Here is a 26,096-nt window from a genome sequence, read left to right on the forward strand (position 1 = left end):
GAAGGATACATCAGCTGCTTGAAGAGGGGAAAACAGATGTGCGGGTGACATTGTTCAGACCTCAGCTAATACCTAGGCATTTATCTTTTGTTTGCCATGAGATGATCTATAGTCGCTGCACTGCTGAAAGAGGCCATAAAATTACAATGTAAACTGAAAACTTCTTTTTCGTATTTAAAAAAAAAACAACGTATTTTCAGCCCTTAACCTCTGCCTCCAGAGAGCGCAACCCATTGTCAGGAAAACTCTGAATTATAACTGGACTATAAATTACGATACTGGACAAACAATGACCTTTACAATAAATTCTTCTTCGCTTTCTTCAACTTACAGTGTGGACAAGATGAATGACCATTAAGGTATCGTGTCTTCATCCCCCAGTGGAAACTAACCCCTTCTTTCAGTCTAATTATTGGCCTTGAGGTGACACACGACTTTAATGTCCAGACTGACCAGTCAGCTGACAATGATGGCGTGGATAGGGTGTTAAAAACACAATCCAGTATCCCCCTTCCCAGACCGCCATGCTTACAATGGTGTGGTAATGTAGAGTTAAGATCTCAATGATTTCTGAGTAGAAAACTTAAAAAAAGATAATAATGTGCTTCTTGGTATGGATTGATACGTTGTTTTTTTTTTTACTATCTTAATTAAACTTAATAAAATAGAGAGTTACCTCATTTTTGTGTGGGCACCAAAAGTGATTTTTTAAAATCATTTCCCCATGTTTCTATCTTTCTTGTCATCTCATTTATTAGAGTTGTGTTTTATTGTTTACCATTCGTCTGTCCGTTTGTCTGTCACATTATTTCTCCCACTTCCCATTCTCCGACCAAGTTTAAACGCTAGGAAATTACTCGTTGTCCCTTACAAAACAACATAGTAGACAACATAGAAGATATAGTAGTACAAGAAAATGGAATTCAAAAACTATTAGCCAACACCAAACCAAATAAAGCTTCTGGACCTGATGGTATTCCAGCTAGATTACTCAAAGAACTAAGTAATGAGCTAGCCCCAGTGTTCAAAATACTCTTTCAGGCTTCACTTAACCAGGGCAGAGTACCAAAGGACTGGAAAGAAGCTAATGTCACCCCCCTATTTAAAAAGGAGAAAAATCTGACCCAGGGAACTACAGACCAGTATCACTTACCAGCATCACATGTAAAATCCTAGAACACATAATATGTAGCAACATCATAAACCACTTAGACAAACATAATGTCCTCACACCATACCAACATGGCTTTAGGAAATATAGATCATGTGAAACACAACTAATAGGACTAATTGATGATTTTTCAAAAGGTTTAGATAATAGTGAACAAATAGATGCTATCTTACTAGATTTTTCTAAGGCTTTTGACAAAGTTCACCACCATAGTTTGCTTAAAAAATTAAAATATTTCGGCATTAATGGTCCACTGCATCAGTGGATTAAAGACTTTCTGATAGGGAGAGAACAAACTGTAATAATAAATGGCTCTAAATCAACACCGATAACAGTAAACTCAGGTGTACCTCAAGGTACAGTCTTGGGTCCACTACTATTTTTAATTTACATAAATGATTTACCAAATTGCATTAGTTCAGGAACAAAAGTCAGATTATTTGCAGACGATTGCATAATATATAGAACAATAAAAACAACACAAGACACAGATATTTTACAAAGAGAATTAGATGAATTACAGAAATGGGAATCAAATTGGAGCATGTCTTTCCACCCAGAAAAATGTCAGTTGTTAAGAGTAACAAAAAAACTAAAACAAATTAATTCCACTTATCTTATTCATGGCAAACCAGTATCACAGACTAAAAACGCAAAATACCTAGGTGTTATAATAAATGAAAAACTATCATGGAATCCACATATTGATGAAACTACAAAAAAATCAAACAAAGCATTAGGATTTATTAAAAGAAATTTCTATAAATCAAATAAGAACATAAAACTAAAATGTTACTTAACCTTGGTTAGGCCGATAATAGAATATGCATCCTCCGTTTGGGACCCCTCAACTCAAGAAAACATTAAGAAACTGGAACAGACACTAAATAGAGCAGTGAGATTCATAACAAACGAATATTCACATTTGACTAGAGTAACACCTTTAGTAAAATCACTAAATTTAGAAAGCCTTCAGGACAGAAGGCTCAAAAGTAAAGTAGCAATCATACATAAAACACTGAACCATAATCTTCAAATACAAAAACAAAATTTAATAAAATACACTGAAAGACACAAAGATAAAGGCACATTCCTCGTCCCATATGCTAGGACAAATTTGTACAAATACTCCTTCTTCCCTAGTGCTATTAGAGCATGGAATGGGTTGCCTGAGCTAGCCAGGAAAACCAGTGACTTGGCAGAATTTAAGTCATTGGTTAATATGCATGACTAAATGCATGACGCGTAGGACGTAATCATCTTCTTTTTTGAAGTAACGTCTGTATTATATAAGATAAGATAAGATACAAAACAGGAATCAATAAAAAAAAAAAAAAAAAACAAGAAAAAAATTAATTTATTATTGATATTTAATTAATTTTGTTATATTTAAAAAAGGAAATAAATATTACAGTATTAAGATTTCGCTGTAAATAAACATTTTTAACTTCATAAACCCTTTTAAAAAAGTATTTTCAATATTTTGCTTGTTCTTTCATTTCTCTTGCCTTTTTTTGTTTCTCTTTGTTTTTATTTGTTTGTTTCTTTCGCCATGTTTCCCTTGCTTTCTCACTTCCTTCAGCATCATTTCTCTTCTCACTTTTCTCTTCTCTCTACTTCCTCTCTTCTCTCTCTCTCTTCTCTCTTCCGTCGTCTCTCTTCTCACTTCTGTCTACTTCCTCTCCTCAACTTCCTCCTCTCTCTCTCTCTCTCTCTCTTCTTCCTCTCATTTTTCTTCTCTTTGTTTACTAGCTTCTCTCTTCATTCTCTTTGTTTACCTTGCCTTTTCTCTTCCACGTCTATGTTCCCCTGCATTCTCTTCTCTTTCTCTTTGTTGACCTGACCAACTCTAACCACTCTTTACATTCCTTGCCTTCTGTTTTCATCTTCTCTTGTTTTCTCCCACATCTCTTTATTTTCCCAATCTTTCTTCAATTCTTTCTCTTTGTTTCTCTTCTTTTTTTTTTTTACGTTCTTTCTCTAATGTTACCTTGGCTTCTCTCACCTCCTCTGTTCTCTTTCTCCTTGTATCCTCTGCTACTATTATTCTCTTCTATGCTTCTCTTCCTTTTTCTCTTCCCCTCTTTCTGAAATTCAAAGAGAAATGCTGTCTACAGTTCTAATAGGACCATGTATTTGCATAGAAAAAGTTTTTAAGCCTTAAAAAATAGAAATTAACTTTTGTTTATTAGAATATCAAAATGTTTGTTTGTCTGTTTGAATATCAAAATCTTTGTTTGTCTGTTTGTAGGAGTTAAAGATAATTTACTTCCTAGTCCAAATTTTCTGCAGGACGACGGGTGATGGCAGCGGGCAGGGTTAAGCCCGTCATCATCAAGACTACCAAACGACAGTCCAGCGCGCGTACCGCAAGATCAGGCAGCTATCCATATTCAAATATAGATTTTTAAGTACAATATTGTTCTACAAGTTTGTTATTGCTGGAAGCTCTCTACCACCTATAAAATACTTCCCATGACTTGCGTCTCAAACAGCCTCTGACAACTCATCCGATTCCTGGCCCTTCGTTGCTGCACACCTTTTATCAGTAACGAAAGGGGCAAAGGAGAGTAAGTGTCGCTTGAGCCAGTAATTATTGGGCAGGACAGACTCGTTAGCCTTGGCTGACTACCCAACTGAGTAAATGGAAACGTCTGCTTTCTTGCAGCTTGTCCAAACATTCAATGGATGCTCACATTGCTTCTATACAGCTTCTTGTTAAACGCATAAATCACTGATACAATAATCCACGACTGGTGTACTAAGCTATGAATAGGTTCCACTTTTTAAAAAAAAAATGTGCTCTCTCTTCAAGACGTGTATCAACATAGACAATATTTGGGTCACGGGCAGTTGTCTTCTATTTACATTTGAGACTCTTCTCTCTTGTGCTGTGTCCTAATGGCAGGCCTTCGAGACAGGAAATGATCTTTGTTCGGGAAGTTGCTTTTATAGTCAATGACAGGGGAGATCACCGCTTTCTTTTTCTTATACAAGTAAATATCCTCAATTATATATTTCTGTCGTGCATAAAATGTATAAAAAATCTTCATTAAGCGCAAAAGTTTTTGTAGTTTCTGTTATTCCTATTTCTTTTCTTTTTTTTTATGTTATATTTTTTATTCCTTTAAATATTTTTATGATTTTTGGAAAAAGTTTTTTTTTTCCCTATTAGTGTGTCCAAGAAATTGTTCTTGTAATTCACTCCTCCCCAAGGAGCTGACCAGTGCTATGGAAACCAGACATTAAGATGGTACTGAGATGAAATATCTCCACCTATCGAATTACACAGTGGTCACCCATGTTGACTACGTTAGAAAGTACCAATAAGAAACCAAAAGTTTAGAGTCTCCAGACCAAAGTGTAACGGAGCTTAAAATAGATGACACCATTTTCTAGTCTCTTATTTTAATAACATTTAACCTTTAATGTGCACAATTTTTTATGGGGGTTAAATGTCGATACATTTGTGTTTGTTTGTGGTGAATAGTTTTACGTGCAATTAAAGAGGGGAGGGGCGGTGGATGAGTGGTAAGGCGCTTGGCTTCCGAACCGGACAACCCTGGTTCGAATCCACTTTAAGACTTTAATTGCGTGATCTTCAGGGCGCCTCTGAGTCCACCCATCTTTAACAGCTAGATCATTTTATCAGCGAATTATATATATATGCTTGTGGATAAAACAAATTGAGTATATGACACTATTTACTTACAAACTTCGATCATATCAAGAACATGAATATTAATAGAGCGAGTTCATTAGCTGCCTGGCCCTGAAGTATGAGCTCTAGACTGTCGGCTTGAGTCCTCGAGGTCGAACCCTGCCCAGATTATTTGCAGACGATAGCATAATATATAGAACAATAAGAACAACACAAGATACAGAAATTTTACAAAGAGAATTAGATGAATTACAGAAATGGGAATCCAATTGGAGCATGTCTTTCCACCCAGAAAAATGTCAGTTGTTAAGAGTAACAAAAATAACAACTATACAAAATAAATTCCACTTATTTTATTCATGGTAAACCAGCAACACTGACTATAAACGTAAGATACCTAGGTGTTATAATAAATAAAAAAAAAACAGTCATGCAGTCCCGATATTGATGAAAATATAAAACAAAAAATTCAACAAAGCATTAGGGTTTATTAAAAAAAAATTCTAAAATCAAATAAGAACATAAAACTAAAATGTTCTTTAACCTTGCTTAGGCCAATAATAGAATATTGCATCCTCTGTTTGAAAACCCCTCAACTAAAGAAAGCATCTAGAAACTGTAACAGACACAAAATAGAGCAGTGAGATTCATAACAAACGAATATTCACATTTGACTAGAGTTACACCTTTAGTAAAATCACTAAATTTAGAAAGCCTTCAGGACAGAAGACTTAAACGTAAAGTAGCAATTATACGTAAAACAATATACCATAATCTTCAAATACAAAATTTCATAAAATACTCAGAAAGACACAAAGATAAAGGCACATTCCTCGTTCCATATGCTAGGACGAATATGTACAAATGCTCCTTCTTCCCTAGTGCTATTAATGTTATTTATAAGACAAGACGTCATAGACTAACAGAACTCTGTTCCTAGAGGGCAGTTACATTCATAACCCAAAATTATTTTTTATTCTTCGTAAATCTAAGCAGAATGTGTCGACTATCATCTAAATATAAATTCGACTTCCATTATATGTACATAGAAAATTGTACATTGGATTTAGTTACATACAGAATTATAGTGCATATTGAAGTTTTTTTAAGGGCATACTATAAAGGTTAATGAACATTTTAATGTTTAATCCATAACTAAGCAGATCTTGGCACACTGTGCTACAGCCCGGACGAACCTGAGTCGCCAAAACTGTATCGGATATTCCGTTCCTTATGGTCACATCAGCTCCGTGGAGAGGGGGGGGGGAACGCTATGTGGGCGACATCGTTCAGACCATAAACATAGCCCAGGCTTTCATCTCGCTTGAAAAAGGGTTTTACGAGATGAACCAAAGTCGTTACGACTGAAGGAGGCCAGCAAAAAATAAATTTTGAAATGTATTAAATCTAGTCAACCCGCCAATCAATATCAACAGTGCCTTGACTTGCGACGTTATGCTACTGTGACGGTTAGTCTACTAACCAAACTCACTGTACTTTTCCTGGTCAGCAGTTGTCCTATAGAAGAATACAAACAGCGATGCGGTCCATTCATTTGGCTTGTCCAGCGAGCTTTAGTTTTTAAGACCGTTCGTTGTGTTTTGAGAAAAAGAGAGAGAAGATAGGGAGAAAGGGAGAGGAAAGGTAGGGAGAAAGGGAGAGGAAAGAGAGGGAGAAAGGGAGAGGAAAGAGAGGGTGACAGAGAGAGGAAAGAGAGAGGGAGAGACACTGAAAAACAAAGAGAGAAAATTACACTAAATGGACCTTATTCACCAAAGCGAACAATCATTTGATAATATTGATAAAACATTGGAAAAACTGTCACGTGATAACCATTGTTGATTAAAATTAGATCGTAATTTGTATTGAAGAGAAAGAGAGGCACGTGACTCAATGTTGTTTGTTTGCGATTGCTGAATGAGGTTCACCGCAAAGTTCGTCCAATAAGTGATTTTTTCAAAACTTAGAATCATACCTATACTGAGACATATCCTTTCAAATGTGAATCTTTTAAGCTCTTCCCAGAAACTGAACCTAGAATCCGTTCCTTAGTGGATGTAGCTTCAACCTTATCGATTCACTTTCTAAGACGTCGAAGTTAATGGCCAGATCATTTTTTCTGTGTGAGATGGTCGAAATATGTCTGCCTAAACATTAGTGAAATTCCCTGAAGGACGCTCACACAATTTGGCAAAGTTTCTAACAGTTGTTTTGTCTCAAGTATGCAAACCATTGGAACATTAATTGTACCACACAAAACAAAGAGATCATTGAAACATTAATTGTACCACACAAAACAAAGAGATCATTGGAACATTAATTGTGCAACACCAAATAAAGAGATCATTGAAACATTAATTGTGCCACACCAAACAAAGAGATCATTGAAACATTAATTGTGCCACACAAAACAAAGAGATCATTGGAACATTAATTGTACCACACAAAACAAAGAGATCATTGGAACATTAATTGTGCAACACCAAATAAAGAGATCATTGAAACATTAATTGTGCCACACCAAAAAAGAGATCATTGAAACATTAATTGTACCACACAAAATAAAGAGATCATTGGAACATTAATTGTGCAACACCAAATAAAGAGATCATTGAAACATTAATTGTGCAACACCAAATAAAGAGATCATTGAAACATTAATTGTGCCACACAAAACAAAGAGATCATTGAAACATTAATTGTGCCACACAAAACAAAGAGATCATTGAAACATTAATTGTGCCACACAAAACAAAGAGATCATTGAAACATTAATTGTACCACACAAAACAAAGAGATCATTGAAACATTAATTGTGCCACACCAAACAAAGAGATCATTGAAACATTAATTGTACCACACAAAACAAAGAGATCATTGAAACAAAGCGGAATTTTCTCTACACCAAACTCCTGGGTCTAGAAAGAACTGAGAAGATATCTCTTTAAGAATTTTAAGGGCCAGGTGTTGGTCCCGTCACTCACTCATTATTCAGCCAAAATACTATTAACAAATGACAAATCTACCAGAATCGAGACGATATTATATATAGTACAATGTAAGGTTTGTGTATGTTTTGCGTAAAAATCAAAACCGTTTGGGCAATTTTCATAAAACTTGCCATGAACGTTCTTTAAATAATAACGGTGATTATTAAAATACGTAACGATTTAGGTCAGTGAGACATCTTAACATAGATTTTAACAATAAAAACATCACTGATGCCATCATAATTTAACCAGACAAAAACAGAACGAAATAAAAAAAAAAAAGGGCGAAGGCGGGTAAAAACATCGCTAGTTCATCATATAACATTCCAATCGTCCATATAACATTTCAATTGTCCATATAACATTCCAATTGTCCATATAACATTCCTATTGTCCATATAACATTCCAATCGTCCATATAACATTTCAATTGTCCATATAACATTCCAATTGTCCATATAACATTCCTATTGTCCATATAACACTCCAATTGTCCATATAACATTTCTATTGTCCATATAACACTCCAATTGTCCATATAACATTTCTATTGTCCATATAACACTCCAATTGTCCATATAACATTTCTATTGTCCATATAACACTCAAATTGTCCATATAACATTTCTATTGTCCATATAACATTTCAATTGTCCATATAACATTCCTATTGTCCATATAACACTCCAATTGTCCATATAACATTTGTATTGTCCATATAACACTCCAATTGTCCATATAACATTTCAATTGTCCATATAACATTCCTATTGTCCATATAACATTCCAATTGTCCATATAACAATGCACAATATAACATTACAATTTTATTTCAGCTTAAAAAAACTAAATATGTCATCAGAGATGACATCAATGTTTTTTAGCTTCATAAACTATTTAAAAAAAAGCATCGTATATCACTCGAACACAGCTGCCATCTCTAGAAGAGCTTTTTCATGAAAGATGCCTTTCCAAAACTCTCACGATTCTTAAAGACAACCTGCACCCATTAAAGCACTGTTACATAAGATCTGAACGAAGTGGTCGTCTCCTTTCCATTAGGACTAAAACAGAAAGATTTAAAAACTCCTTTATCCCACTGTCGGTCAGAGTGTTACAAGATCATCTGTCGTCATTGAGAAAAACATAGAAGTCTTGTTCATAAAGCGCTGATTGTGAGTGTGTATGTGTTTCGTGTGTGAATGTTGCTCGAATGGGCATCTATATTGTTATTGTACAGTAGTTACGCTAAAGTTGTCAATTGTAATAAAACTGAATTTCCATTAGATTGGATCAATAAAAATTATCTTATTTTATCTTCTTATCGTATAAAAATTAGCACATGTCAGAGATAACTTCAAATTTCTCAGTTTTTCATAAGAAGAGCAAATTTCAAAGATGACATCTGATTTTACAGCTTCGTAAGACTAGCAAATGTCAGAGATGACATCGTTTTCCAGCTTCATAAAACTAGCAAATGTTAGAGATGACATCGGATTTTCCAGCTTCATAAAATAAGCAAATGTCAGATGGCATCTCCACTAAAGTTTCCCATTGCGTGTCTGCAAACTAATGGCTCCATTTACCACTTTCAAATCTTATCTAGCAGAGAATAAGTTTGTGTCGCAAGCAATTGCTGGCAGACGTCTTGATTCTAATTGGCTCAATTCTCACGTGACCTATCCTACGAGCGTATTGAGACTGAGGCAAGTGTTACGAAATTTACATACAAATGAGTGTCCGAGCTGCTTGAAATGTACTCTCTAAACAAAAATATATCATTGGCAAGCAATATTGTCCTCCAACATTGCTTGAATTACGCTTTCTTTTATGTGAAACTCTCAAACTAAAATACTTAGTGAATACATTTATTTAAATTTGAATTTAGGTTTGTCTATTATATCATCTATTATCATCCGTCCCTTAACCAAATCCTTCTACTTTCCCCGGTAAACAAGTGTTCTTAGCAGGATGTCAAGAGAGAGGTCGACCCACTCTTTTATTTTGTACAGACAGCCTTTCTTTGGACGACCATTTCTTTGTGTTCCCTCTACTGTACCATGAAGAATGACTTATGATAGTAAGTCAAGTCTTACAATATGACCAAACCAGCTCAGCTTAAGGCACATTCCACGTTCCATATGCTAGAACAAACTTGTACAAATGCTCCTTCTTCTCTAGCGCTATTAGAGCATGGAATGGGTTGCCTGAGCTAGCCAGGAAAATCAGTGACTTGGCAGAATTTAAGTCATTGGTTAATATGCATGACTAGATGCATGACGCGTAGGACATAATCATCTTCTTTTTGAAGTATTTTATAAGATAAGATAAGCTTTCGTGTCATCACAGTTCTTCCTTTTTGCCAGACAAGAGTGTTGACTTGTAAAAGTATAAACTCGTATGTCTTAAAGGCAACTATTTCTTGAGGGGAACATTATTTACTTTAAAGTTGAACTTCAAATATGTAAATAAATATTCTTAGATAATTAGAATTTTAGGCTTGTTCGCACAAAGTTAAAATGTGTGCCCCCCCCCCCATCCATTTCCCTGTAACCAAGAGTGCTAATAGGCTGCCTGGCTATGTGCTGTCCGTTTTGGAACTGTCGTAACGTTGTCCCAGAAATTTATTGTCCTGCAGGTTATTTGACCAGGAGATAGAAATGTTAATTTCTAATGAAGCTCTAATAAGATAAGTAAAGTAAAAAGTAAGGTACACCTTTCAGACCTTGTGATCTATAGGGCAGATAGTGTTAAGATCATCTGTTTATTTGGCCTACGGTTAACGAGCAGGGTGTTATGTGGCCAGCACAACGACCAACAGCCTTTGCTTTCCACAAATAAGGTCAGGTACCCATTAGAGTTGGGTGGACTCATGGGCGCCCTAAGGATCCTGGAATTCAAAATCACAGTCTTCACCGAGATTCGAACCCAGGACCCCAGGTTCGGAAACCAAATGCTTAACAACTCAGCCACCGTGCCCCCTTTAAGATAAGATAAGATAATTTTATTGATCCAAACAAATGAAAATTGGGTTTCATTACTAATATCCAATCAACAGAGCTGCTATAATGTAATTATTTAATCAACATTACTGCCATAATCATCTATAATATTATGGCCCAATTACTGCTATATTGTTAAGTAAATCGAGATTCCTAGAACTTTCACTTAATTAAAAAAAATGATTTAAACTTTGTCTCTGATTTGTAGATATTTATTTAGATCTGGATATCAATATCGAATGCTATCAAGTAAAATCATTCTAAAATACCTTTTTCAGAGACAATGAGGTGTGTAAAAAGATACATTTTATTGAAAAATGTACATTGGCATATTTCGAGCGGAATGACTACAAAAGTACATTACTGTTTGGTCTTAATTGTGGTGTTCCTCTGCCTTTTTGAGAGTTCCTCAGTGTCACTTCCGGAGAGGCGTTTGTTTCCCAGGTGTTCCCTTGACCTTTAATAAAGATTAACAGAATCAAATATTTCGAGTACATTGTATTGCTTATGTAGTGGCTATAAAAAATTTAAAACAATCACATTTAAACTTTTTACTTTCATTATTTTTTATAGTTTTGACTAAATGAATATTCCTTTTAAAATTTTCTCTCTGTCAGGATTTATTTGAGCAACGTTCAGAAACGAGGCGTCCTGGAGTCTATTATAAATAGCAGTCGGTGTAACGGAGAAGGTGGGGGTGGGGTGGGGGGTCAGACGGAAGTTGAGGAGGGGCGCTTAGGGCTGTGAACGCCCCACACCTCTTTCTAGCAAGATGGCCGTCCGCTAGCCGCGTGACGCACTGACCAGCATATAAAGTTTAAAATCCCCGCGCGTCGTCTTAGAAGCGACCAATAGCGAACGTGAGAAAGAGCAGAGGGCTAGTGTCCGTTCTAAGCCGCGGACATCACACAAGTAACAAACAGAACTTTTTTTTATTTTCCTCTTGGACTTTATCAACTCAAATATTGTCTTGACCGAAACTTACAAATACAGAGCTTAACAAAAGTCAAGTTTTAAAATCCACGAATGCAAGACTAGATCTAGTTCGCTTGACCAAAAGACTTTAAAAAAAATATACCCTCTGGTCAATATTAGAAATTTGGTCAGAGCCTTCACTAGAAATTGTAAGTAAACATTCTGAATGTTATTATTATTATTATTTTGTTCTATTTTTTATATTTTTTTTTACACTTAGTTTTATATTTAATCGTGTCGATATTTTAAAAAAAAGGGCGATATAATGTCTGTCTGTCTGTCTGTCTGCCTATCTATCTAGCTATCTATCTATCTATCTATCTATCTATCTATCTATCTATCTATCTATCTATCTATCTATCTATGTATCTGTCTGTCTGTCTGTCTGTCTGTCTATCTAAAAACAAAATTTTATTTACCGTGTCCTTAAAACAACTAAGAATTCTCACATTGAAAACGACAGGTACTTCAATTTCCCAAGTGTTTTTTTTTTTCGTTTTTTTTTTAAACTTAGTTTTTTCTAGTTATTTTATAAAAATTGTGAATGTTCAAAGCAGATAATTATACTTCCTTTATATCAGATTCCGAAAGGGAGAAAAGCCGCTTTTAGTTTAGTGTGGTCTATGTAGTCGTCCGTTTAGATATCTAAAATTAGAAAAAATATAAAAATTAAATTTCATTATATTTTATAGTTACAAAATTCTGTTACAGCAGCTATTTTTATATTCTGAAATGGACTTTTTAAAAAAATTAAACGTGTAACCCCTTTCTATGTCATAAAATTACACCTTTTTAAAAACAAGTTATTATTAGTATTATTTACATTTTCCACATATGTATGTATGTGTGGCACTGCGTAACCCCAATTGCACATAACTTTATATACACATTAGTCATTCAATTCAAACACATATCATTGTACATTCGAACAAATTGACATCTAAAAACAAACTGCTACAAATGTACGAAATGCGTTATAGTAATGAAATAAAAAAATATCAGCATAGTGTTGAATGGTGTTTTAAGAAGCAGTAACTATTAAGCGTTCGTTGTTACTACTTTTACTCTAAGTGTATTACACTTGACCAAATAGTTCATTGAATGCATATGAATATCACAGAAATGTCAAAACCCATGAATAATCTGTATTTAGGACATTTTTTAGAAGGGGAAGTGGCAAACGCTTCTAGAAACTTTGGTAAAAAAAAATTTTTTTTTATAGTTTTATAAAATGTATCATCTTCTTTTTTCTGAGGCATCGTGAAATTTTTTTATTTTTTTTTATTTTCGTTGCAATGTATTATACAAATTGTTAAAGAATTTAAGTGGTTGCTATTGAGGACATCTAACTTTATTATAGACTTGCTTCTATGGACCAAGAATATTGGGAGAGGGATTTTAAAATTGATTACTATAGCTTGTTATCAGTGTTATCAATAAATAAAGATAAAGACTACTGAGGACATTGTCTGTCATTAGCGCTAGTGTTCGCTTTACATGCTCACGTCTGCTGTAGTTTAAGATTCATCATCACTCATCTTGTTTAGCCATCTAACTTAAAATAAAAATAACTTAATAAAAAAGAGTCCGCGGTGGCCTAAATGGTTAAGCGCTTGGCTTACGAACCTTGAGTCCTTGGGTTAGAATCTCAATGAAGACTGTGATTTTTGAATTTCGGGAATTTGAGGGCGCTCTGCATCCCCCAAACACCAATGGGTACCTGACTTTTGTTGGAGAAAAATAAAGGCGGTAGGTCGTTGTGCTGGCCACATGACACCCTGCTCGTTAACCATTGGCCACATAAACAGATGACCTTAACATCAACAGCGCTTAAAGATCTCAAGATCTAAAAGGGGGACTTTACTTTGCTGACTAAATTAAAAACAAAATCCTGCAAGAAATCGACATTTGATTGTAATGTAGACACTAACGCCCGACCAAGTAGCCTCTAGGGCACAACCTCAGCAATTTAACATCATGGAGAAGAACGAAGTCACTGATCGCTATAAAATGTTCTGCTCCCATGGCAATTAAATCATTAAACACGACTTCAACTATTTTTTGACGTACACTTGCACATGTAATAAGAGAAAATTGGACTTCAATGTTCAGTTATCCTATCTTATCTTATAAGATACAGACGTTACTTCAAAAAAAAAGAAGATGATTACGTCCTACGCGTCATGCATTTAGTCATGCATGTTAACCAATGACCTAAACTAAATCAGTTTGCTTGTTATTATTGTAATAGTTTGTTCCGTGTAGGACAAACAAGTGAATATTCATCCAGGGTACTAGTGATACTTTTTTAAATATCATCGATGCAATTATGGAACATGTTATCATAAAAAAAATTTATATATATCTCTTAATTACAGTAATTCGATAAATATACAAAACATGTATTTCAACTTGTAGTATTAGAATAAAATACTTTTTGTGTCACGCATTTTTCACGCTCTGGTCTACTTTCTTTTATTGACGCGATGTGTATTGTAGTCCACTTACCAGGGTCCACCCCACCACCATTTTGCATAAACATCACATAGAAATATAGGCTGCGTATGGCGCCCCCCCCTGATGGTGGAGCCCGGGCATCGTTCCCCCCTTCCCCCCTCCCCCTTACTACGCCTCTGATTGGATGTTTTGCTCCTCAGTAGATGTTATAATAAATCCCATATTGATGTACACTGTTAGGCGTTTCCGCACTGCATCTTATGCAGCTAAGTCAAACGGAGGTAACTCTCAAATAACGAAGTCCAATAACACAGGCGAAAGACCAACAATATAAGTTAGTCAACCGCTGATAGCGAATGTGGAACAAGAAGTTAAATAATTATGAAGGGAACAGTCGAATGTTGTCAAGCTGAATCTCTACTTCCATAAAACTGCCTCTATCTACAGCCGTCAAAAGTAGTCTGTTTACATTTCGCTATTCTGCCTAAAATCCTGTTCTTGTTTTTTATTTTGTCGCGTCACTGTCTCTAAGTCACAACTTCCCGTATTTATGAAACGAATAGCTTTTCCCGTCCTATTCCTAATCGAGAAGTAACAACATATAATAGAACACGGACTATTGTAACGCAAAATAAGATTAATTAAGAGCTTAAGTCTTTATGGAGAATACATTGTAACGCTAAATAAGAATAATTAAGAGCTGAAGTATTTAAGGAGAATGTATTGTAACGCTAAATAAGAATAATTAAAAGCTTTAGTCTTTTTCTGGAGAATGTGTTGTAAGGCTAAATAAGATTAATTAAGAGCGTAAGTCTTTTTCTGGAGAATGTATTGTGACGCTAAATAAGATCAATTAAGAGCTGAAGTCTTTAAGGATAATGTATTGTGACGCAAAATAAGATTAATTAAGAGCTGAAGTCTTTAAGGAGAATGTATTGTAACGCTAAATAAGGTTTATTAAGAGCTGAAGTCTTTAAGGAAAATGTATTATAACGCTTAATAAGATTAATTAAGAGCTGAAGTCTTTAAGGAGAATGTATTGTAACGCTAAATAAGATTAATTAAGAGCTGAAGTCTTTAAGGAGAATGCACAAGTGATGACTAAGACCTGTTCGTGACCTAGATATTTTGCAACACATATTGTAAATATAAATAGACAATAACAAACGTGATATTCTTTGGTTACAGTGAGTTGGATACATTAGAATGGCTTCAAAAGCATCAACTAAAAGACTTAGCAATTAGAGTTTATTAGAGATCACTCGTTCACCCAGGAGGGCACTACCAAACGAAAGGGAATTAACTGGGTTTTTAAATTCACTTTGTAGTTGGACTATGTTATACAATTTAAAATGCTGGCATTCATACGAAGTTCATTTAGTTTAAAATTAGAAAAAGTGTGTGTGTGTGTTTGTGTGTGTGTTTTATAAGTGTGTGTCTGTGTGAGTGTGTCCATGTGTGTTGATATTCAAATGTTGTCAGTAATATACAAGTAGCATTCATATGTTTGCGTTTTCTGGCTCGTTCTGTTTTATGCATGAACAGAATTATTAGTTCTGTTTGTTCCTGGTGAGATGTTTGGTGTAGCGATAGGAGCCGCCTGGCTGCTTATCGAAATGGCTCCAGTTCGAATCTCGACTAGAGCAGAACGCCTAAAGAAGCGGGAAAAACCTCCCAGACACCCCCTTCCCCCAATAAGTCCACAACAGAGAATGGATAGTCCCATGTGCTAGGACATATTTGTACAAATGCTCTTTCTTCCCTAGCGCTATTAGAGCATGCAATGGGTTGCCTGAGCTAGCCAGGAAAACCAGTGACTTGGCAGAATTTAGGTCATTGGTTAACATGCATAACTAAATGCATGACGCGTAGGACGTAATCATCTTCTTTTTTGAAGAAACGTCTGTACCATATAAGATAAGATAAGATCATAGCACACTCTGAGCTATAAGCACGAAAGCAATTTAAAAAAAAAGTTATATTGTGGATTTGCACATCAAATTCGATACAAGGTAAACCTATATTCGAGCACTTCTTCTATGCATGTATAAGATCAAGATGGCCGCCGGAAGCTTTATCTAAATCGACCACCGGCGGATAATTTTCAAGCCTGCGCCGGATGCGGCAAAATATGTAGGTCATGGAAAATAACTGTATTCCTCATCAATCTTCCAGCTCGAAGAGAAGCCGTATTATTAAAAATATATATTTATACAATTGTATTTTGAAAACGGCTCTAATGATTTTCTTTAACATTTGAAGGTAAACGTATAGAAATGAGAGAAAAAATCTCAATCATTGGCCACATCGCGAAATCCCGAGGTCGGCCGTTAGATTGATTCAAACCGTTGGCCATTATCGTAAAATTAATTTTGGCTTTCAATTTCTAAAAAAAGGGAATTCCCGCTCTCGCCCATATAAGTAGACACACACGAACGTTTCCGAAATAATCTCGGAAAAACTAATCGTTCAGCCGAACGAGGCTTGGTCACATGGTAGTCCTACTCTGCTTTACGTTAACATTTCAATGTTTAAGGTTCCATTTATTATCATTAACAATACACATAGTAAAAGAAGAGAAATAGATGTTGGGAAATGTTGTGGCGATATTGGGTAACCGTTAAGTGAAATGAACGAAAATAAAAGAGAGGATTTAAAGAGAATTAGAAATAAGCAATAGAAAAAAAAAAAGAATTCTTTTTTTTAAACCAAAGCTTATCTAATGGGAAATAACCGCTAATTGCTGCCTATTTCTTATTCCATATGCTAGGACAAATTCGTACAAGTTCTCCTTTTCTAGTGTATTTTGTGTATGGAATGTGTACCCTGAATAAGAGGAACACCAATGACTTAGCAGAGTTTCAGGCTCTCATGTTAACACTTATGACTGTTTTGTAGAATGCGAAACATTCATTTGCGATAAATCTAATACTTTTTAAGATAAAAAGTAATATGTAAAAGAGGTACTCCAAAAATGAATATACTTGCTAGACTATCTAAAAAAATGAAAATAAAAATGAGTCGCTATTTAACATTCACAGCTTTTGAAAATATTTTGAAAGAAAACAACATTTCTTGTTGACAAAAGCCCGATCAGTAATGGAGTGCCAAGATTATTTTGGCTTAGTTGTGTTAAAATGTTATAAACTTCCTAGTAATTGCGTTACCAAGTCAGCGTCTAATAACCGCATTTGGATTATCAAGTCTGTATAAATATTACATTGATCTGTGAGTCACCTGGGTCTCGGCTTGGTAGCCTCGAGTTATTAATAATGTTATATTTACAGGGATATCTCTCTCTCTCTCTCTCTGTCTTTCTGTCTCTCTATGTCTCTCTGTCTCGAGCTTTCAGTTATGTAATAAAAACAAGGATAGAATAATAATATTTCTATTTCTCTTTCCTCTTTCTTTTTCTCTTTATTTTCCTCTTACTCTTTCTCTTTATTTTTCTCTTTCTCTTTCTCTCTCACGCAAACACACATACTCTCCATGAAACTATATTACAACACATTTTGATTTAATTAATATTTTAAACAAACAACAATGAACATACCTTTACTTATATTAAAGATTTAGCAGCTTGAATCCCGGCAAAGATTCGCGTTCTTAATTTCGGTCACTTTTAGACACCCCTAAGTCCAACCAAAACTTTTGGGCATCTGGCATTTCTAGCTAGTGGCGCGCTGGCTGAGTCCAAGGGTATCTGTTATTAGTTGTGGAAAAGTAATGGCGGCTGGTAGTTGTGCTGGCCTCATGACACACTAGTGAACCGTTGGCCAATGAATAAGATGACCATAAGATGACCCTAAGATGACCATAAGATGACCATAAGATGACCATAAGTTCTGAAAGGGAAACTTGTGCATTTCTACAACGAAGGCGGCTTATCTTATTTTATCTTATCTTATAAATGTGTGTAAAATGATTTGTCAAATGTTTTCATATTTCGGAGGTACTTTCAGATTTGAATATAATTACGTCCTAACCCAAACCATCCCCAGGACGCGGATGATTGAAACTGGCAAGGTTCGAACCCTGGAACATCGAGACCACCAAACGACAGTCCAGAGTGTATGCCACGCGACCAGGCAGGCGTTTCTTCATAAAAGAAGATAATACAACCTACTAGTATTCATGTATTAATACAGTCGTGCATGTTAATTAGAGACTTGAGCTCTGGAAGGCAGAGGCATAACTAGGAATTTTCCATCGTTTGGAGGCCCCGGAGGCTTGACATCTTTGGGGACCCCTGCTTTTTGCTTAATATTTAATTTTTAATGTAAAGAAAACACTCATTTGGGGGCCCCCAAAAGTGTAGGCCCAATTGGGGGGGGGCTTAAAATTCTCCCCCCACCTTCGATGAAGTCCAGAGGGCACCCAATGGTAGGCGGCCATATCGGTTGACTGAATGGGAAAACCAGGCCGTGCCGTGTACACAGCGCACCGTCCCCGGTCCTGGACCCCACTCGCTATAAGTGGTCGAGAACAGTGCTAACTGCGGGGAGCTTGTCTCATATTTCTATACTGTAACCGCCACTGTTCCGTGCAGGGACCGCCACTCCAGCTAACGGGACACTGATGACGACCCCCTTTGTGGAACGGCGTGGCGGACTTTTTGGACTGGGTTGCAGGTTACTTGTTCCATCCCCACCCCGAGTGAGATAAAAAAAAACAAAAGCTCACCCAGGGAGACCTGCTAGAAGGCCTGGTTCGCTACTCGTTCTTAGCCTGTCCAGATCCACCTCTGGATGTTTCCACCGGAGGGCCACGCTGAGGCGACGGGTAGCTGCGCCACTGCTGGTAGGTTTTTTTTTTTTTACTGACTGATTTAGACAAGATATTTCACGCTCGCAAAATGACTTTGAGCTTACCACATGGATTCCTTTCAACCGTTGGCCCTAGTAACAGATTTATATCAATTTTTTTTTCGTGAACGGCAAAGTCTGAAAGGAGAAAGAGAGTTTGTCTAATTGTTGTTTTTACCTCCATCTATCCCTTAGTCTGCTGGATAATAGACACAAAAATCTGACGTTCAAAACTTACTCATTTTCGATCACACGCAGTGCCAATAGTTTTAGGGCTTATAACATTACCTTTACCTATTCCTTTGTCTGTTGGACCGTTGGGGCACCAAGCAAGATTTGTTGACCGTCTTTCTCCATTCCTCTCTGTCTTTTACCTTAGTTAGAACCTCTTTCAATAACATGCAGGTCCATTCTTTTATGTTGTCCTCCCATCGCTTTCTCCGTCTGCCTCTGCTTCTTTTTTCCTGGTACTGTTCCCTGAAGGAAGGTCTTCGCGAGCCCCGAAGATCTTGTAATATGGCCATAGATTTTTAGCTATGGTGTAATTGTTAGAATTATTTTTTTTCTTGACGTTCTAACCTGATTATGAGAAACAACTCATGAGTATCAAAAACTCGTTCTTGTTTGCTAGATAAGTGAGAAACGTTAAGTTCGTTGTGGTCGAGGTGACTCTTTTCTTGTACGCATTCTTAACACTCTCCACCTAAATAATAACAAAATTGTCCAATCTATAACAGAATCGTCTTCACTTTTTACCCCCCGCTTTCCATCCAAAACTAAACACATAAAAAAACATGTTTGTCTAATTAACTCTTTCAATGATCAGACTGGACTCCCAAAGTATAATGACAACAAACTGACAGCAGTGATAATACATAGGTTGGGGGTATAGAACGTGATCAGGCGCTGAGTCTGGGCGATCTGTCGTCTCGGAGAGCTGGACTTTTGTGTTACAATAGATAATAGGATGGATTCTGTCCCTTTAGAGTGAGACAAAAATATTTCTGTAAGCTTCAGAAGAAATGCCAAAATTAGATTAGTCGAAGACGCTAATTGGATTCCCCGTTCAGGCTCAACAAATCTCTAGTTTGTATCAAACATCTCTAGTTCCACTGGAGTAACAAAACATCTAGACAAGCTAAGACGCAGCGTCGGCATCCTAATGGAGTCCACGTCCACAGACGTTAAGCACAAACTGACCTCATGTGATACGCCTAGGTCATGAGTCATACACTTCTGAAGTAGGCCCCGTGTGTACGCCGAGGAGTACCTCGTCTGCCCTGACATTGAATAGCAGAAGTATAGTGGTGGGTTATGTCCATGTTACGTTGTTACCTCCCCCTGGTCAATTAACGTCTGATGGACTCATCTGAGACAAACATTGGCAGTTAATGTCGTCTGATGTGTTTCCTTGACAACTGTTGTTTATCTTGGGCTCAAGTTGAATTGGGATAACTAAACATGAGATGATTTCTGTTGATGAAGATGATTCCAATCCCAGAGTTCATTAAGTTTTTGTCGGATTCGCCCATGTTGAAAAAAAAAAGAAAAAAAAAACGTTCTCGTGTGAAATTCACAATTTGTCGCCTAGTTAATTATTTGTGTTGCAAATTATGAACACACATTTTTTTTCAATTTCTATTATTAGCTTACCACTTCTGCATTGTCCAAAGGGGATGGAGTGGGGAGGGAATTGGAACTCCGAGAAAAGTACAAATAAAAAATAGTAATAATTTATTTGGAGCTAACATTTTACATATAGTATTTTGGTTTGGACAGCTTCGTTGACTAGAGTAACACCTTTAGTAAAATCACTAAATTTAGAAAGCCTTAAGGATAGAAGACTCAAAAGTAAAGTAGCAATTATACATAAAACTATGAACCATAATCTTCAAATACAAAAACAAAATCTATTAATATACTCAGAAAGACACAAAGATAAAGGCACATTCCTCGTCCCATATGCTAGGACAAATTTGTACAAATACTCCTTCTTCCTTAGCGCTATTAGAGTATGGAATGGGTTGCCTGAGCTAGCCAGGATAACCAGTGACTTGGCGGAATTTAGGTCATTAGTTAACATGCATGACTAGATCTAGATGCATGACTTGTAAGACATAATCATCTTCTTTTTCGAAATAACGTCTGTATTTTATAAGATAAGGTAAGATAAGATAAAATGAGATAAGATGAGATAAGATAAGATAGAGCGTTGCGATTAAAACGCGAATGCCGTGTGTTCGACCCCATACAGACTTTTTTTCGCTTATTTTTAACAATGTCAAATAAAATATGAAAAGTCCAGATTTCTTTATTATTTAAATGTTAGTCAGAATGGATTTTTACTTTTTTCAAATACATTTCATTGCCGTTCTGCGGGGAGTTTGGACTTGGAAGTAGATCATCAACTCTGAAGGAACATTCATTTAAAAGTATGTGAACATCGATGCCTTCTTATTGGAGTTTGTAGTGCGTTTCCCCTCTTAAATTTGCAACCATATTTTGGCCTAAAAACATCTCCAGAAATAACAAGAAGAACAAAAAAATATATATTTGGTGGGGGGGGGGGGGAATTTGGTGGTTTTTACAATTTTTGAAATAACATATGCTTTGATTTACAGAAAATGTATACATTATTCTTATTTCCAATAATAACTTAGTAATTGATGTTTTTCTGGCGTAATTTTCGTGCGCATCCAAAGCGGTCAGATTTTTACTGGGTTTCTATGTGACGTCACACAAACCTATTAATTTAATCTATTGACTTACCGAATAACCAAACAAAAAAAAAACATACAGTAAAGTTTACATTCTCGTAAAATAAATAGATCTAGGTCTATGCAGTTAGATCTAGATCTAGTAAGCTAAGAAAAAATATTACGTGTTAAGAGTAGATCTACATGCTTGACTAGCTATGGCAGTGTGTCTCGCCTGACCACTCAAAACACAACATGACCGACTACACGTAGCTTAGGCCAGACTTACACTGACCAGTTTGATATAATTAGTCAGACACACGATCTATTTACTTTTTGGGACAGGGAGGGGTGTAGATGAAAATGTATCTTATTTATCTCGACTTTGTTATCTTAATGCGTTTATATATATATATATCTTATCTTATCTTATATAATACAGACGTTACTTCAAAAAAGAAAAAAGAAGATGATTACGTCCTACGCGTCATGCATTTAGTCATGCATATTAACCAATGACTTAAATTCTGCCAAGTCACTGGTTTTCCTGGCTAGCTCAGGCAACCCATTCCATGCTCTAATAGCACTAGGGAAGAAGGAGTATTTGTACAAATTTGTCCTAGCATATGGGACGAGGAATGTGCCTTTATCTTTGTGTCTTTCAGAGTATTTTATTAAATTTTGTTTTTGTATTTGAAGATTATGGTTCAGTGTTTTATGTATGATTGCTACTTTACTTTTGAGCCTTCTGTCCTGAAGGCTTTCTAAATTTAGTGATTTTACTAAAGGTGTGACTCTAGTCAAATGTGAATATTCGTTTGTTATGAATCTCACTGCTCTATTTTCTGTCTGTTCCAGTTTCTTATATATATATATAAGATTAACGGACTGTATTCGAACTAGAGAGCTCAGGTCTCCTTAGCCATCTCAAATTAAAATGCTAACCAGTGAAGCGCTTATGAAAATAGTTACCTTTTTTTAGTTTCAAACTTCAAAGCGGTGACCTACAAAATATACAGGGGACTAATTCAACTTATACCACTTCATCAGTGAAGTTTGAATTCTTTCCCTTGTTAATTTACTAATTTGTGTTTTTTTTTTTAAATTGATTCCATTTTTGTCAGGTAAAAGAAATAATTGTGCGAAATTTTCAGCTTGATCCGAGAATTTGGTGTGGGAGGAATAACTTGTACAAACCTTTTACCAGACAGACATACAAACAGACAGAGTGAATTGGTATAAGCTTTGTAAGCATACGCGTCTTTTCGTCCCACGTCTTTCACTTGTCCTCTTCCTCTTCAATGGTTACACCAGTAGTTATTAACTGAAACTACGACAGACCACCTCGTTGTTTCATCATAATCTATTCAGCCTACACAACCGCCCACCTTTACTCTTGGTCACTTCTCACAGACTTACGCACACAGTCCATCACAGTCCAGCATCATACCAAAAAAAAGGATATTTAAATAAATGATGCCATTAACTCTTTCTCTAACCCTAATTAATTACCACATTCTGGTGGAATCAACGCTGGTATCGTCTGTTAGGAGAGAAAAAGTTAAATTGGATTATAAGCTTATTGTTGTGCCCGCATTGCCTAACATTTAAACTTTTTGCTGGCTATGAAGCTAACAAAATTGATTATTGAAAAGCACATTGTTTTAGGTCAGTGATGCCCAACCTAATTCGACCTAAGGGCCATTTTAATGTCCGACACTTATGTCTCGCAGTCAACATGATCAAAAAGGAATATAAAAAAAATGAAATTGACACTATTTGATAAGAAACCAGTGGGGATCTAGTACTTACATTGGGATTTAATACTTACATTGGGATCTAGTACTTACATTGGGTATCTAGTACTTACATTGGGGATCTAGTACTTACATTGGGGGTCTTGTACTTACAGTGGGAATCTTGTACTTACGTTTGGGATCTATTACTTACATTGGGGATCTAGTACTTACATTACGGATCTAGTACTTACATTGGGGTTCTAGTATTTACATTGATTAATGAGTTATCTGAAGTTTATCTTTTTTTAAGCATCGGAAAATGACTTCAATTTTCTGCTTAAAATGTGAGCAACTTTGTAGCTAGCTTTACCATCGACACTTTTTCTTGTCTCTTTTTGGTAAATACTCCCGTCGATCGTCTAATCTCTAGACATAGTTTAACAATCTTTATTCACAGCTGAAACCTAGAACGCCGTCTTATTTGTTTCATAACGCTGTTTATATTTTGATATTTTGTTTTAAACAGCCACAGTTTACAAATCAAATATGTTGGCTAATTATCATGTTCTTCAAAAAAAAAAAAAAAAGTAAAGATCCATTCACTTTTCAAGGTAGATTCTACATTCAGAGTCCCATTTCATTAACTCATAAATATTAAAAATCATGCCTGATAATAATAATAATAATAATCTTTATTATCCGTAAGGAAATTTGTCTTACAATTTGTGCATTACACCAAACAAAAAACATTATAACTATAAGAAACCAAAGTGTACATTTACACCAGATTCACTCATAATTTACATGTGACAAAGTTTATACCAGATTGTTCTTATTTAATGATTTGATTGCCAGGGGAACAAAAGAGTGTTTGTGTCTGTTTGTCTTTGCTATCGGTGTCTTGTATCTCTTTGTGATGGTAAAATCACAAAATCCTGACACAAAGGGTGATTCTTTATTTCGAGGATCTTGTTAGCTTTTTTATAGATGTTTGTCTCAAACAACTGCCCAAATGGGGTTTGTTTTTTGCCAATGATTTTGCCAGCAGCATTGAGGATACCAACACATCAGATAAAAAGGGAAGGACTTTTAACGCGGGTAAAAATACGTTTTTCAACCTTTTTTTCTTTTTGGAAGGGAGATTATATACCCCTTGTGCCTACGTTTCAAAAGGCCAGATGAAACCAAGTCGCGGGCTGGATCTGACCCGCGGGCCGTATTTTAGGCATTACTACTTTAGGTTATGTAGGTGCCAGTTGCATCAGAAACTTCTAAGAATAAATTTTTCAAATAAGGATACCCTGAATCTAAGAAGAATATTTTATATTGATTTCATTAAGTGTATCAGGTGTATTGAAAACATTTATATTTTATATAATGTAAACATCGAGTGTACAGTTACTCATCGCCCCCCCCCCACCCACCCTTCCTCTACAAGGATGAGTGACTTGTGGCAAACGTTTGGCGCTAATATAATCCAAGCTGTGAAGTTGACGGGCCTGGACACTATGGCTATCAAAACCAGAGCGCTAGTTAAGTGACTGACTGGTCAATAAGTCAGAAAGGTTGGGAATAAACAGAATATAAAAACAAGGGAAATACAAGAAATGTTTCTCTTTCTCTCTGTTTCTCTCTTTCTTTCTCATTCATTTTCTCGGTCATTCTCTCTCTCTTTCTATCTCTTTCTCCCTCTCTCTTTCTTTCTCTCTTTCTCTCTCATTCTCTTTTTCTTTCTTTCTTTCTATTCTGAAAGATAATTCCCTTTTTATTTTCATATAATTTCTTATTAAATACAAGAAGTGAAAATGCGCACAGAATCACACAAATATAATAAAACACACACACATCAGCACATCTAACATTACAACACACACATCAATACATCTAACAAGAGAACACACATACACATCAGCACATCTAACATTACAACACACACATCAATACATCTAACAAGAGAGCACACACACATCAACACATCTAACAAGACAACACACACATCAATACATCTAACAAGAGAACACACACACACATCAACACATCTAACAAGACAACACACACATCAATACATCTAACAAGAGAACACACACACATCAACACATCTAACAAGACAACACACACATCAATACATCTAACAAGAGAACACACACACATCAACACATCTAACAAGACAACACACACATCAATACATCTAACAAGAGAACACACACACACATCAACACATCTAACAAGACAACACACACATCAATACATCTAACAAGAGAACACACACACACATCAACACATCTAACAAGACAACACACACATCAATACATCTAACAAGAGAACACACACACATCAACACATCTAACAAGACAAGACACACATCAATACATCTAACAAGAGAACACACACACACATCAACACATCTAACAAGACAACACACACATCAATACATCTAACAAGAGAACACACACACATCAACACATCTAACAAGACAACACACACATCAATACATCTAACAAGAGAACACACACACATCAACACATCTAACAAGACAACACACACATCAATACATCTAACAAGAGAACACACACACATCAACACATCTAACAAGACAACAC

The 26,096-nt window shown here is 35.8% G+C and overlaps 1 protein-coding gene and 1 long non-coding RNA gene across 4 annotated transcripts in view; one reads left to right on the plus strand and one right to left on the minus strand.

The window, feature by feature from the left end:
* Nucleotides 1-2,899: 2,899 nt before the first annotated feature.
* Nucleotides 2,900-12,290, minus strand: LOC129928679 (uncharacterized). The gene is made up of 3 exons (XR_008780144.1): nucleotides 12,219-12,290; nucleotides 11,189-11,281; nucleotides 2,900-3,258 (listed from the first exon to the last, which is right to left on the minus strand). It is a non-coding gene; the product is annotated as an uncharacterized LOC129928679 (long non-coding RNA).
* The window catches only part of LOC129928678 (FMRFamide-related neuropeptides-like), a 59,333-nt gene continuing 44,766 nt past the window's right edge, over nucleotides 11,530-26,096 (plus strand). Inside the window, exon 1 of one of the 3 annotated variants that reach the window (XM_056044022.1) lies at nucleotides 11,530-11,948. The gene's annotated coding sequence lies outside the window, so the exon portion shown is untranslated. The remainder of the gene's footprint in view (nucleotides 11,949-26,096) is intronic. The other 2 variants (XM_056044023.1, XM_056044025.1) reach the window with 2 other exon arrangements.

The sequence above is a fragment of the Biomphalaria glabrata genome, chromosome 10 (assembly GCF_947242115.1).
Source record: "Biomphalaria glabrata chromosome 10, xgBioGlab47.1, whole genome shotgun sequence".
Taxonomy (NCBI): domain Eukaryota; kingdom Metazoa; phylum Mollusca; class Gastropoda; family Planorbidae; genus Biomphalaria; species Biomphalaria glabrata.